A 16,568-nucleotide genomic window follows, 5' to 3' on the forward strand; every position below is an offset into this window, starting at 1 on the left:
ATGTACTTCTAGGAAATCTCATCATGAACTCAATGTAACAGACATTTGTAAAAGAGCCCTGAACTGAGCCCATGTCAGGGCATTATTAGAAAATGGCCCTCTCTGATGACTTTCTGGAATTCCTCTCTGTCCTCAGCAGCTTGCTTGGCACCAGCTAGGCACTAAACAGGCACTGGAAAACGTAAGGATGCATTCCAAGGCGACTTGGTTTGTGATTTATATCTTGAGCCCACAGCTCAAGCTATTCAAATCATGAGATACGCCTTTTTTTTATTTTAATAAAACAGACCACTAAAACTGGCTATTGAAAAAAAAGAAAATTGGGGTAATTAGGCCAATTTTTTGTACAGCCACACTTTTGTACTAGGTGCTGGGTGTAGAGAAGAAATGATATAGCCTTCCTCCTAGTGATGCTGCCCAGTAGTTTCCAGTGTGCATTCCATGGAACTCAGAATTTCTCAGAGAGAATTTCATAACTGTGTAATTCAAATTTTCTTTTTGAAATATATACTCTAGCTATTGTTAAAGAGCTGTGATTTTAAAAGGTAAGTTTCTTATACTAAATTTCAATAAACTTGGAAGCCATAAACACATTGATTTATATTGTCAAATAATGTTTCTCAGCAGATCTAAGATTAATCTGAGTTTATATTTAAATTTACAAATGTATCATTGATAAAAGAGGTTGTATGTATGTGTGTGTGTATTTTAATGTTACTAATGGTAGTTTCACTCGTGTAAAATTATACAAACATGAGTTACTGAAGTTCTATTCTGTTTATCAGGATGAATCATAATTTTTTAAATACAATGTATCCAAAATGATATACAAAATGAATTGGATATTGAGATGAACAGTTTATATGACTGTCATCAATAGGTCTCAATTTCAAATTTCATAATTCATCAAAATATACTTGATCTCAGTGTTAAAGCTTCCAATATATAAATTATAAATTAAAATAATAAGATACAGTTTGTCTATTTGGTTGTCTCATTTTTACAAAAAATTCAGATACAAAAGTTTTAAAATATGATTTAAGTCATTTCTCAAATAACAAAAGGAAACTAGTCACTGGTAAAAATGTTTAGAAATGTTTATGCTTTACATATAAGACACAAGTTAGTAGCAAAGTTTGTTTTCCCCACCCCCCATAATATTTTGCAAATGCTCAGTTATGGCTGTGTAGAAGCTCTCACACAAAGGTGAAAACAATCTATCCAGTTCAGAGTTTAGAAATTACTTTTTAGTACTTACTTATTTAAGCAACTATGTATAAGACAACTGCAGACAGCTCTTTCTAGAATAAGGAGTGGAAAATTTTAGAACTTGTGTTCTAAAAAAGCACTTTTAAGCAACACAACTTCGAAAATACATTACAAGGATCATATTCCATGACCAAGTGGAATTTATCCCAGGGATGCAAGGATGGTTCAATACCTACAAACCAATCAATGTGATATATCAAATTAACCAGAAGTAAGATAAAACTCATATGATCATCTCAATAGGTACAGAAAAAGCATTTGACAAAAGTCAACATCCATGTATGACAAAAACTCTCCACAAAGTGGGTATAGAGGGAACATACAAATATGACAAATCCACAGCTAACATCATACTTAACAGTGAAAAGTTGAAAGCTTTTTTTTCTAAGATCAGGAGTAAGACAAGGATGCCTACTCTCACCATTTGTATTCAGCATATTATTGGAAGTCATAGGCACAACCCTCAGACAAGAAAAAAGAAATAAAAAGCATCCAAATTGGAAGTAAACCTGTCACTATTTGTGGATGGCATGATACTATACAATCCCTAAACTGATGGAAAAGCTATTAGAACTAATTAATTAATTCAGCAAAGTTGCAAGATACAAAATTAATATACATAAATCTGTTGCATATCTATACACTAATGAATTGTCAGAAAGAGAAATTGGGGAAACAACCCCATTTATGATTGCATCAAGAGTAATAAAATACCTAGAAATAAATTTAACCAAAGGTGAAGTACCTGTATTCTGAAAACTGTAAGACATGAATGAAAGAAATTGAAGACCACACAAATATACAGAAAGATTTACCATGCTCATGGATTGGAATAATTAATATTGTTAAAATGTCTGTACTACCCAAAGAAATCTACAAATTCAAGGTAATCCCTATCAAAATGCCAACTGCATTTTTCGCAGAACTAGTATAAATAATCCTAAAATTTCTATGGAATCACAAAAGAGCCTGAAGAGCCAAAGCAATCTTGAGAAAAAAGAACAAAGCTTTCTTTTTCTTGTGAATGTGAGAGGTATCACATTCTCAAATTTCAAACTAAACCAAAAACTATAGTAATCAAAAACAGTGTGGCACTGGCACAAAATAATCAGACATGTAGATCAATAGAAAAGAACAGAAAGTCCATAAATAAATGTACATTTATTTAGTCAAGTAATCTTCAACAGAGGAGGCAATAATATACAATAAAGAAAAGACAATCTCTTCAGTAAATGTTTTGAAAACTGGACAAATACATCCAAAGGAATGAAACTGGACCACTTTCTTATACCATACGTAAAAAACAAACTCTAAAGGGATGCAACACTTAAACGTGAGACTGGAAACCATAAAACTCCTGGAAAAAACACTCTCACTGTAGGCTCACGCAGGTCTTAGCAATTTTTGTATCTGTCTCTTCAGGCAAGAGCAACAAAAGCTAAAATAAACAAATGGGGCTACAGCAAACTAAGAAGTTTTGCACAGCCAAGGAAACCATCAACAAAACAAAAAAAGCAACCTACTGACTGGAAGAAGACAACTGCAAATAATACAACCAGTAAGGGGGTCTAATATTCAAAATACGTAAAAAAATTACTCAACTCAATATCAAAAAAAAAAAAATTTTCAGTTAAAAAATAGGCAGAGAATGTGAACAGACATTTCTCCAAAGAAGACATACAGATAGCCAGCAGACACATGAAAAGATGCTCAATATCAATCGGGAAATGCAAATCAAAACCACAATGAGCTGTCAAAATGGCTATTATCAAAAAGATATGAATAACGAGGGCAGGTAAGGATGTGTAGAAAAGGGAACATCATGCACTGTTGGTGAGAATGCACAATGGCGCAGCCACTGTGGAAAACATTATGGAGGTTCCTCTAAAAATGAAAATAGGACTACCAGATAATCCAGCAATTCTACTTCTGGGTATTTATCTGAAGAAAACAAAAACTCTAATTTGAAGAGATTTTTTGCATCCCTATGTTCATTGCAGCATTATTTATAATGGCCGAGATATGGAAGCAACCTAAGTGTCCATTGATAGATGAATAGATAAAGAAGATGCTTTATATATATAATGTTTTATCTATAAAGAAGGTTTTTATATGTATATTAAATAATATTATTCAACCATAGAAAATAATGAAATCTTGCCATTTGTGGCAACATGAATGGATCTAGAAGGCATTATGCTAAGTGAAATAAGTCAAAGAAAAATAACATGATTTCACTTATATATGGAATGTAAATGAACAAACAAAAAAACAGAAACAGACTCATAGAAACAGAGAACAATCTGGTGGTTGACATGAAGGATAGCAGTGGGGGGATGAGTGAAATAGGGAAAGGGATTAAAAAGTAGAAGCTTTCAGTTCTAAAGTACATAAGACATGGGGATGCAAGAGGGGATATAATCAATAATATTATAAAACTTTGTATGGTGACAGATGGTAGCTAGATTTTCATGGTGATCACTTACAAGGTAATATAAATGTTGAAGCACTATGTTGCACACCTGAAATAATGTATTACTGTATGTCAACTACACTTCAATAAAAAAATTAATTAAAAATAAAAAGGCACTTTATATAGTAAATGCTTATGAAGATTTATTTCATTTGTTCCATTTCTGATTTGACATAAGGAAATAATTTTGGATTACTGTAACACATCAAAAGAATGTATTAGAAGTATTAAGATGTATAATTATGACTTGTGAATTTGGGAAAATGAGGCTAAGCAAGGAGAGGACAGGGGAAGTGAGACTATATTCAACTACCAAGGGAAACCTTCCAATTGTAATAAATAAAATGACTTATGATGCCTTCACCCTCTTCATATAGTTGTTATAACTGGAGCATCTAAGTGCTTTATACCATTACTCACTACTATATTGCAGTTTCATTCTTACATTTTTTTCAGTGCCTTTTATACTTATGATTTATACCTACAGGATAACTAGAGAAACCATATATGTCTTACATATAGATTCCAGAAGGAGACAAAACTCTGCTAAGTAAACTTATTTTTCAAAGCCAGTTCTGTAATGGTGTTAAAAGACACGTGGTTTTCCAGTAAAACACCCTCCTGTAGCTTCACTTTTCACATATGGACTTATTCCAGGGCTGTATTGGTTTCTTAAGCTATATCATGGTGGAATCTTATCCTTTATAATGTTTGGAGAAAGCTGAGGGTGGCGCCTGCACAATTTGATTTGGTGTAAAAATACACACCAAATCTGATTTCTGTTACATTAAGGCGTTCTCTGACAAAATATACAGAACAAGAAATGAAGTGAATTGTGCTTTAGAAACATCTTGCAAGCTTGTTTCCCCGAATATCTGACCACTAATTTTAAAAAAAATGGATCAAAATCCACTTTAATTGAATATTTAATAAATGATTTAATGGTCAAGTTAAGATATGTTTTAAATGCTAAATATAAAAGTGATTTGTGTTTGCTTACTGGAAATATTTGTAATACAAGTGAACATATATAATAAACTAATATTAAAGCACATTTACTGTGGAAGAAATGAAATGACTCTCTTCAATTTATAAATATACATTCATCAAACTATATTTTTGACTAACAGTTGGCTTTTATAATATGAATATCATAACAGTGGGTTGCCATTAACAGCAGAAATAGTTTAACTCATTTTTTAAATGTGTAATATATTTTCCTTTAAAATGAGTCATTGGAAATATAAAAATGGCAATATCCTCCTAGGGAAAAGCCTGACTACAGTTAGAGGAAAACACATCAATTTTCATAAATAAGTGAATTTACTTTTTTGAAAATTCTATCTTCTACATGATGCCTCATGAAATAGTGTGATTTACAGGAAAGAATCTGAGATTAGCAAATAGGAGCATGCAAACTAGTCTCAGGCCATTTTTCCAACAAGTCCCGTCCACTAAGCAAAGACGCCTGAGTCTATCATGCTCTGGTTTTCCTTTCACTGTAATGGGCAAAAGCTCACTTCAGCTGAAATCTGTGAAGAGAAATAACAAGATAGGCTAAAAATCTTTCGAAAAAAGCGAAGTTTTACATAAGTGCTAGAAAAGGCATACTAATCATTTGAAAATAATCACATTAATGTACTTTTGTGTGTGTCTGAAAACAATGTTCAAATAGATAGTTTGGGGGTCCTGAAATGGCCAGTTACTCACAGTATGTTGTGAATAGATGTTAGCCAATTCGGAGAGCTTGAAATATGAGATCTCTGAAAAAATTCTCAAAATTCCTCTGAATCCTTCAACATTAAATACAGACACATTATGCTGAGTATTATTATTAAGCTAGAGATTCCCCTGACATCTTTACTACAGAAAAGAAAAACGACTGATTAAAACCTTTCATTCCCTTTCTGTATTAGGAGAACCCCAGAGAAATGTTAATGTGTATGTTACTGATTAACACAGGTGAGTAGACATTTCTATACTGTGCTGTAGATATTTTGCCATTGCCTTTGAAACACTGTTTCATAGTGCAGTGTCCAATAAAAAATAAATGATACTGCCCAATCTCAGCAGTTTGAAAGAAGCATAAATCAATGGCATGAGGGAAGCAGGTGATGTAATGACTCTAGACTTGAGTAAATGGCTTGAAAAGATGGATCATGAAGTTTAACCTTAGAAATTATTCATTACATATTAATATAAACACATACAAAAGTACATTTCAAAGTTACCTTGCTTTGCTAAAATTCTATTCATTAATCAAGAAGTGGTAAGAAGAAATAATATATCCTACTCCTGGAAAATATCTAACAGCAAAAAAAGACTGGTCTTACTTAATGTTTCAGTTAAGGGTGTTTTTAGAAAAGGAGGTAAAAAATATCTGTGTAAGTCCACACACATGCACACCCACACACACATGCATACATACACACACAGGTACACGCCCACAAAATAGATGGTGACGTCTAAACTTGTCAATAAATGGAAAATGATACTTAAGTATCCAAAGGAAATGGGAAATCGGACTAAATCTTAGTGTATATAAGTTGGGGAAAATTTAAGAACTGATTCAAATAGGGTGGGAGATTGAGATAATGTCCAATATAGAGGAAGAAAATCAACTTCTGATTAGCACCAAGAACCGCAGCCACTCAGAAGGTGTTACTAACATAATCTGGACTCTGCTGATCCTGAAGAACATTAACTGTGGTTTGGTCTGAAAGCAGGGATGCAAAATTTCCCTCCCCTTAGTAATCTGAACACACTTTCTTTCTCCATGTGGGACAGGAAGCACTAAGGCTCCACCTAAATAACCTAGCCTCATGAAGAGGAAGTAAGAAATTAAGAACAATAACTTTATTTACAAATAAAATACTAAATGGAGAGATATTCTGACAAAATTTGGACACAAGGATTTCTTCGTTTTCCCTGCTATACTCATGCTCCATTTTGTACTTCTCCTCTGAAAATAATGTTTAATGGCTCCCTTTATCTTTCAGGAAAAAGCCCCATACCAGAACCTTTACATTCTGGGCTTCTCACCTTCCATCCAGACTCAAGCATCCCCATTTCCTATATTCTGCCCACAACAAATTTGTCCCCATTTCCTGAACAGGCCCTCCACTGTGTGCCTCCACGTCCTCATGCTATTCCTTTTGCCTGAAGTACCATTCTCACACCAAACTCCTTCCCAGGGGTGTGAGTTGGGTCTTCCAAGAAGCAAATGGTAAAATGGAGTTAGAAACACAAAAGGCTTATTGCAAATAACCTGAGAAAGAAAGAGCAAGAGCAAAATTGGGTGAGGAGCTCTCTATTCACTATGCAAATCCGACGAAGTCTCTATCAGCCCAATGGCAACCCCAGAGCAAAGTTTGGCTGTTAGACGAAGTGTGTATAGACCAGAAATACCTGGGCCCAAGCTACCATCTTGCTCAGTCATTGCTCCAAAAAGAGTATGACCTCTGCTCCAATTAGGGGATGGATCCCGGAGGTGTTGATAGCTGGAAGCTGTCAGCTAGCCACACTCCTCACAGCTGGGCACACAGTCCTTTCTTATAGAGTCTAAGAGCACATCTCTCCATGTCTGCCACACCATTATTCTTCAAAGCACACGTGGCTGTCCACTCCTACAAGAAAACTATAAAAATCATCCTCAGGCAGCTGGTGGCTCACCATGTTTCCACAGTAATGTGAACTTTAGTATCTCATACTGCATCATACCCTCAATATGTTTACAGGACTCTACCTTTTGGAAAGCAGAAAGCACATCATATTCTTCTCAGATTCCTAGTAGATGGCTTGGGAAATGGAGCTCCTAACATATAACATATTTGAAAGAGGTAGAGTGACTTGATGAATGGGTAGATGAACCTAACAGCTGGATGGTTGATCAAATTGGTTATTCCTTACTCTGGTGCAGGGGCACCAAGAAATACATGTTGTATATGTCAAAAGGCAGCATCAACTTCTCAACAAATAATTTTAATATGTTTTAAGTACTAATGGGCTATTTATTGGACTTTAAGGACAAGATGTCAAAAATTAGTACGTTCTAAGCCAAAGTTTTGGAATTATGTTCCCAATCATTTAAATGAACCTGTGGTTGTTTCTTTTCAACCATTATTATCATTTCCAGTTTTCTCGATTTACAGCTTGGAAAATACTTCATCTAATTTTTAAATCCCCAAATGTGCTATGTTTATTCTGTATTGTAAATAATCACTTCAATTGTAAATTTTGGAGTTTTCTTTGATGACTTCCTTAAGAATCCTTAGTAGTTCAGTAACACCCACTCTTCATTTCATGAATCAACATCGGCTCTATGCCAGGCCCAGAGTCAGGCTTGAAGGACACAGAGATGAGAGTGAGAGAATGGAGGAAGAAGCTCTTTTTCTGATGGAGACAGAACTGCAGTCAGATGATTCACTACACAGGCTAGGAAGTACTATGACCAAAGTAAAAACAATGTGGGTGGCACACAAAGGCAGGTGAAACACGGGGGTGCTCAGCAAGGAACTGCCTGAATTAGGTGGGATTATTAATGTGAATTCACCTCCCTGTGCACTTTTAAAAGGGGAGAGGGACAGAAACAAAGGCTCAGAATGGAGAGATCCCTTTCCTGAAGGCAGTGGTTCTCAGCAGGGTTGGCACTGCCCCCTGGGGGAAGGCTGTGGAAACTGCTAAGGCAAGGAACGAGGTTTCCCCAAAGATTGTGGAGATACTTGTAGATGGGCATGTAGTGGGCAGGGACTGGAAGTGCCTGATGTCCCGCATTGCTCAGGACAGTCCTTTCCAATGAAAAATTGTCCTGATATTTCACATGGTTTCCAAATTCCACTGGACAGGCATGGAAGTGAGAGCCCCGATTATAATTTCCTGAGCCCAGAACCTAACTTTAATTTACACATAAGGACATTTCAAGGCTTTTAATATTCCCTGAATTTTCTAGGAAGGCCACTAACCCTGTATGTGAAGGAATGGACATATTTCTCTGCTATTGTTTTCCAGTATTTTAACAAGAAAATACATTTGGACACCCATTTAGATACCACCTTTGTGCAGGGGTCTGCATTAGCAATGTCATCTTCTCAGCAGTGGAATGTGTCTTGGTCAGCATTTTATTGTATCTCTTAATATAGTCATGCCCAAACTTATACCTACTGAGACATGTGTAATGTTACAAATTATGTACTATTTTTGAAGTTGTATATAAATTACGTGTGTAGTTTATATTACTTACGAACTTCATTTTAGTGTTATAAATTATTGGCTGTGAAATGCACATTAGGAATGAGAGAATTGAGAACCACTGCACTTAAAATTTCTACAGTTCCAAGACTGACTACATTCTGATGAGAAGAAACTTAAGAGACTGGAAAAGTGTTCATAGCTACTATGCTTTTATGTATATTCATCTATTAAGCAGCACTTCTGTATTACCCCTAGATAAGCAGGGCTGCTTGGCTGGAGCACAGGTGTTCCTGCATAGATATAAATAAGGGCCTTTGTTTATCTGTAGCAGGTAAAAGAGAAAAATAAAAGTAACAACAATTCTTTGAACTAACTGTCTTTATTTCTTGAAGCTTATCCTCAGGGATTGAAAATGAAGTATTCTGCCTTGTTTTTTGTTTTTGCCTTCAAACATTTGTCAGCCTTCATTTTTCTGGGTGTCTTTTGAGACAGATAAATTCCTCCTGAATTAAACAGGTAAATTTGAAGAAATGCCTCTAGATTAAAACTTCAGAAGAAAATTATCACCCCATAATGATCTTTTCCATTCTCTTTCTACCTATAGACTATTAGTATGTGATTTAGCATTTCTTCCATTCTGCCTTAAACCAGAGTTCATTGATATGTGTCCGTCACTGTTGTTTATCATCCACCCACTCTGGAACCAAGCATTTAATGAGCACCCATCACGTACCACATGCTGCATTAGCTGCTAGGAGCACAAGATTAATAAGTTTCAACTTTTGCCCCCAAAGAGTTGAGAGAGGTGGGAAAGAAAGGCAGATAAACAAATAACAGTGCCAAATTATATTTGAGAAGGATATACAAGAAGTGTAGAAAGTGATATAACAAAATATTCCAGTACCTTACGCTGAACCTTAGACATGGTAAATGCTTAGAAAGAGATGTTTTGAAGATGCTCAAATAGTTTCAAAGCTGAAAATTAGGCAGATACATAGATGAGTTAAAACAGAAAAATAAGGCCCCTGCCAGCAAGGTGAACAGTATTCTGATTGAATGGGCACTCCAAAGGCATGGGAGCAAATGGATAATTTTTCTTCTACCACCATTTCTCTAGCAATCGCCTTGCCACGTGTGAGAAACTGTGCTTATCTGCTAAGAATACAAAGCTGACAGTTGCTGGGTTTTTTCCTCAAGGAATTTAGTTGTACTGAAATTGTTTCTAGAATTAGGAATGCATATCCATATAGGCTCATGGAATTGCATTTGATGGAAGAACTAACATCACAGTAGGTCCCAGGCTCAGAAGCAGGGATGGAGTGAACAGGAAGGAGACTGACGCAAGTGAGGCAGGTCGGGATGAAGAGTATCAACTGCCAGAGATCGGGCATCAGAAGTCTGAGGAGCGGCAGCAGTCAGAACCCTGGGTGTGAATCCAAACACTGAGAAAACAGTGTTTGATGCAGCTCCATAAATATTTCCATGGAGAAGCTGCATCTGAATGAGGAACAATAAAGAAACTTCAGGCAAGGCTTGGGGCTCTCTAAAAATAACAGACTGAAATCAGGTCACGACAAAATGAGGAGTGAAAAGCCAAATAATTAACCATCAGGAAAGAGCAGCTTTCTGGATGTCTACAAACTGGATTCGTTCATGTGTCTATTTTAACTTTTTGTGAGCCTGCCTCTGTGTACACCACATGAACCTAGGATGATGATGCTTAGAAAACACAATTTCCATAGATATTCAAGACTTTCTCTGGCTGCAAATGAAAAACAATCAGCTGGTTTTCCTTGTCCCCTCTTTCTCTTACTAATTAGGAGCTGACTGAATCTTTAGTCCAAGCTATCCCACAGCCCATCCATTCATCCACTCAATAAACACTTATTACCAGCTACTAGATGAAGGACCATCCTAAGGGATGGGAGGCAAAAAGATAAATAGACCTGGCCCCTGTCCTTGAGGGGTCAGGGTGGGGAGGACAGTCTGAGCTCGCAAGAACAACAGTGCAAAACCCATCGATTTCAGAGACAGAATCTAGATCACTTTTTTTGGTCAATAAAGTTAAATGGGTATGCAGACAATAATCAGTGAAGTGGTGCCTGCACAACTGTTGCCAAGGAAATATTTAACTCTATTCCGTGCAGTTACTGTCTCTGTGCAGTTGGGCCAGGTGGCATCCTTATTGCTCCTGAGGAAAAAAGATGATGAAATACTCTAGTTCTTCATATGCCAGGATGAAAATCATCAATCTCAATCTCTGTGAAAGATGAAACTACTTTTGGAAAAAGAGCGGTGAACTCTATCAGTCTTTCAGAGGCAATGCAATCGTTAGGATGATACAGACAGTGCAGAAACAGTGGAGAAGTTCAGAAGAATTTATGTGGGATAAAAGGGAAATGATAAACTTTCTCCATCCACTTACAAGAAGCTAAAAATAAGACAGACATATATTAAATCCAAAAGACAACAGTGTTTTTTTAAAGGTATGCAATGTATTCTAATGCTAAATAATTTATTTGCTTATCTTACATAAGTTCATCTTCATCTAGCTTGTGAATACCTTGATACTTAAGTAAAATTCTCTATTACATCATCAAATTAATCTATAAAAATAAAATTTTAAATTTGCTCTTCTCTTTCTCCTACACTGCTAATTAACTCTTACCCCTTTCAACTAATATGCCAAATATTTTTCATTTCCAGTTCCCAGGTTTAAAATCTTAGATTTTTTAACCACTAAAACTTATATTTATATAAATTTATATTCCAAATAAAAGTTTTTAGTGTAAGTATATCTGTAGTGGAATAGTATATAGTGCCACACCCATAGGTTAGTAGAAATCAGGTATTCAATATTTTCTGATTAATTTCGTCAAAAGAATTTTTATCTGTTATGTCAAATATCCAGGCTTTTTCTGATTTGTAATTCCCAACCTGGGTAATTCTATCTTCGTAACTGTCACATACATAGAAGGCATTTGGTAAATATTTGCTGAGTGAAGAAATAGCAAAGGAGAATTGTAGCTAACCTGGAGGCAATGCCAACAGTGGCAAAAAAAAAAACCCCAGATTTTGAAGCCTAACTCCCTGGGTTTCACTCCTGACCCAGTTGCTTTTTGGTATTGAGACCTAAGAATGTTTTGTATCTGTTTTCCATCAGTAAAATGGGTATAACAATACTACCTATCCCCAGAGAATTCTTGCCTGAATCAAATGATTTAAGGAATGTGAGGCACTGAGAACATCCTCAGCCATCTCTGCAGCAGCTGCTGGCATGTTATTATCATTGTCCTCATTATGCTGAAGCCTGAGGGTTCCGAAAGGGAGGTGTTCACAAGGATGTTCTCCAGAGAAGATTTTAAAGTACGGGTTTCTCTCTAATGTCCAGGTTCCTCACTCATGCATGTGTCAGTCAGATGATACTTGGGAGGAAGAAAAGGGCACCGGTGGCTTTAGTGGTCTTAGCAAACAGCTACCTTCCCCAACTCCGACTTTTTGCTGTAAAACATATTCATCTTTCAGGTCTTGGATTAGGTACCTTTTCTTCTAAGAACTTGACCCTAGCCACTAGGGTAGGTGATGATTTCATGTGCTCCTGCACCCCTTTCCGTGGCATCTGACAGACTTTTATGGCTACCTTAATGCTAGTTTGTGCTGGAGATTTAGAATTATTTCTCTATGGTATCCCCAACCCTTGGCTCAGTGCACAGAAGCATGAGGAGAGCTGCATAAAGATTCAGTCAAAGATTTAGAGATAGCACAGGTACAATACAGACTGTCAAGTTATCTACGTGCACAACCAAAAGCTTATCATACCCACCTTCTTAGCTCCGTCTATCCAAAGGCTGTGGTCGTGATACTTTCTTGCAAAAAATAATGAGCTCTGAAGCATGCATCACCAGTATGTTTGCTTATGAACAATACACATGCTAGTAATATATATAGACCTTAATGCCTATTATAAAACATATGCAAAAATAGAAATTTCAAAAGGAGGACATTAACACACACCACACACACAGGTAAGCTTGGCAATGCCATTTACATCTTACTTGCTTAATCTTGCATTATTAGATTATCTTCAGTCCACAGTTTCTTGGCAGGAAACAGTTGTCTTTTTTCTGAGGGTTAGTTTAGTTAATACCAGAAAGTAAAATCTGTAGGTCCTTTCAGCAGAGACACTTGCAACTGAACACAGTAGGGGCTGTGGAGGTGATCTACCACTTTTCCTTCGACCTACCTGGTATACCATATGTGACACTGCATTACCCAATGGGACACCAGAGTCAATCCATGTATCAAATATTGTTTGTATGAAAAAATGTAAGTATACGTTTTCATTATTTCACTCCTCTGTATACAATCTGTCAGCAAATAATGTCAGCTTTATTTTCAAAATACATTCAGAATCTGATCATTTTTCCCATCTAGGTCACCATATTTGTTCCAAGCTGCAAGCATCTGGCCTCCCAACTGATCTCCCTGCTTCGGAACTGCAGGCAGAATAATCCCATTAAAATATGTGCCCTTTGCTGGCTCAAACCATTTCCCATCTCAGAAAGGAAGTCTAAGACCTCACGATGACACACAAGCCTTCTATGATATGTCCCCCATAATTTCTCTGCTTCTTGCTCACTCAGATCACACAGACCTTTCCTAAATGACTTTTGTGGCCATAAAAAGGAATACACTGGCCCTCTCACTCAGTCTGGAGACCTCACAAGGGGTGGAAGATGCATTTATTATAAATAAAGACAGTCCAGAAAAAGATTCTTGTGAAGTAGCCAACTAAGTTTCAAAACCTTTCCACAACTAGACAGATTTCCTTCAGAGGAATTCATCACACAGAGTAAGTAGCCAGTCCTGCTGATGGCCAACAGGACCACACAAAGTCTCTGGTGAATAGATGTTTATTTCCTTGATTTACTACAGATGCATGGTTTTATTTAAACAAAGAGCACATTCTCATTATTTAATTTTGTAGATAAGTCCTTGAAAACGATGCATGTAATAAAGATTATTTGCAATGCCCATATTTGATGCATCATCTTTGCAACCACACAGTTTAACGTGAATTTAAATTCAGCCAATAATTCCAAGGTGACAGTTTTATCTACAAAGCCTCCATTTCTATTTCAACCAATTTATTTAATGGAACAATTTAAAGCCCTTGTTTAAACTGATCCAAACAACATTAAAAAAAAGGAAATAACTTTCAAATGCATTTTTATAATAGAAACTATTATTCTTTTTAAAGCTATGAATCTTAGCCTTAAATATGAAAATTGCATAATTTATTAAAAAGATTCAAGGAAAATAACAATGTAATCATTATAAAAATGTAAACTCAGATAAAATCCACCACTCTCCTGTAAAATACCAATATGCAAATATTAAGACCTCAAATAAAATACATGCTGTGAAATGTAACAAGTGAAAACACTGAAAATAAGTAAGCCACAAAATTATGAAGTTCAAACACACATTATACTTTAACTCTCATTTCACTTGATTTCCACTGCTTTCTAGATGCATCTCAGGAACAAATAGTTCAAGAAACCTGGTGATTTTATTTATTATAAAGGCTGAGATGGCAATGATTGAACACTCTGCATTTTCTTTGGTAATAGAAAGTATGATTTATGAGAGAGGAATACAAATCTAAAAAAACCCATCAATAAATTGTTCAATTTTTAGATCAAGCTGATTGAGAGCAACTTTCCTTCATAGTGCTAGTATGGAAAGTACAGTTTAGTGGATAAGAACACAGTGTTTAAGAGCAGTTCTGAGTTGACTTCCCTGTTTTTAGTAATTTTGTGACTATAAACAAGGTGTACAACCTCTCTGAAGTCCCAGTTTGTTCATTTAAAAAAACAGGATAATAATATGAAGTAGGTCTCAATGTGCAAGATGTATGACACTGGTGACGTTGCCAGAACGGTGATGGGCTTTTTTTCAAAACCTATTTATTTTAGTGTGTATAAGAAAGACATGCACTTAGTATGTCAAATAACAAATTTACAGTGACAACTTCTTAGAATAAGCTTAGGTAGCACCAGGAGAATCTCTCTTTGTCAGAGTACTTTCCAGCTGTACTTTGATTAATTTCCTTGAACATGGACATTTAAAAAAAACTGTAAAATTGTTTATACAAATGACTCAGATGTTGGAAACAGATTTAGGAGTCATGTGGATTATGTGAAAATTAAAGGAAAAAATGAGTTAGCCCACCTGAAGTACTCAGCATAGTATTGGATTGTATTAAGAGCACAATAATTGTGGTTGTTTTCCTTATGGTCTATTATTGCCATATTATCATAATGCTAATAAGTCAAATACACTCCATGATGGTATAAAATAAGTTTAAGAGTATCCATGCATAATAAAGCCATCATCTGTTACCTGCCTGTAGTTTTAGGAAGTTCCTCTGAATAGTTTAAAAAATAAGTCTTTCCCAAAAGGGGAAAAAAATGTAATGTTAATATCCAATATAATATTGCTTAGAAATTTCCCTCTTTGATGCATGTTATGTGTTTCCCAATCAACTGCAACTGCAGTTAATAGTTTCCTATAGGCAGTATTTACCAAGAAATATGTGCTCAGCATTTTGTAACTACATTAATTTTGCTTTAAATAAAAGACTCTAAATTTCATTCACCAACATAAAAGTAGTTTTAATATTTTTGTGTCCTGATTCTTATCACAAACTAACCCTAAATTTTCTTTTAACATTGGCAAAGGGTCATTCAATAATGGTCCAAAGATAGCTAATATCTAACTTAAAATCCAGTGTCTTCAATTATTGTGAGACTAAATTCCATTGTCTCAATAGTGCTTAGACCTGAGAATTAACCAGGGATAGAATAAAGCCCAATCTGGTGAAACTTCAGATAATGGCTTTGCCATTACATAAAAACAAAACTCTAATCAGGGATAGAATAAGGTCTAATCTGTGAAACTTCAGATAATGGCTTTCTTATTACACAACAAAACTCATCAAAAGTTTCACTAGATAGTCTGCCATGAATTTCTCACCCAGAAAAATGACTCCAAGCCAAAGGGTAAGTCAGACCCTCCAGGCTCGGGGTAAGGCACAGAATTCAAGGTAACACATGATGAGAGACACTCACTGTCTTTGCAGAGCTGTAAGAAACCTATTAATGACACTGCGGGTGCCTCTCCAGATGAAGCAAGAACTCAAATACGGTCATTGAAAATTAATTTTAAAAAGAATTTTCCTACTTGCTTAAAAGGTGTTATACAACTGAAATTATGTGATAGGATCAAAACTGGAGCTCCTTCAATTACCAGATCATTAAATCTAATTTCTGGACAACAAACAAATGCCTTGAAATCACCATTGAGCTTTATCAAATTACTTATTGAATTTACCATCCTCAATGACTGCCTTGGCATTAGGAAATAGCCTGTTTTAATCTATGGCCCTCACGGAAGATGCTTTTTCCTGCTATATATCTTTCATTACATAATGCTCTCCAATCAGTAATCTTACAAAAATAATAAGAGGAAACAAACAATACATTTTAAAAAATGACACCTGTTTAAGATTTAACATTTTAAATATAGCAACATTTCTCTTAGTCTCAAATAAATAAAATCTATTTTTGAGAAC

At 35.6% G+C, this 16,568-nt stretch overlaps 1 protein-coding gene across 10 annotated transcripts in view; it reads right to left on the bottom strand.

The window, feature by feature from the left end:
• Positions 1–16,568, bottom strand: part of WDR72 (WD repeat domain 72) — a 221,291-nt gene that overhangs the window by 64,462 nt on the left and 140,261 nt on the right. The gene's annotated exons all lie outside the window — the stretch shown is intronic.

The sequence above is a fragment of the Manis javanica genome, chromosome 8, assembly GCF_040802235.1.
Source record: "Manis javanica isolate MJ-LG chromosome 8, MJ_LKY, whole genome shotgun sequence".
NCBI classification, from domain to species: domain Eukaryota; kingdom Metazoa; phylum Chordata; class Mammalia; order Pholidota; family Manidae; genus Manis; species Manis javanica.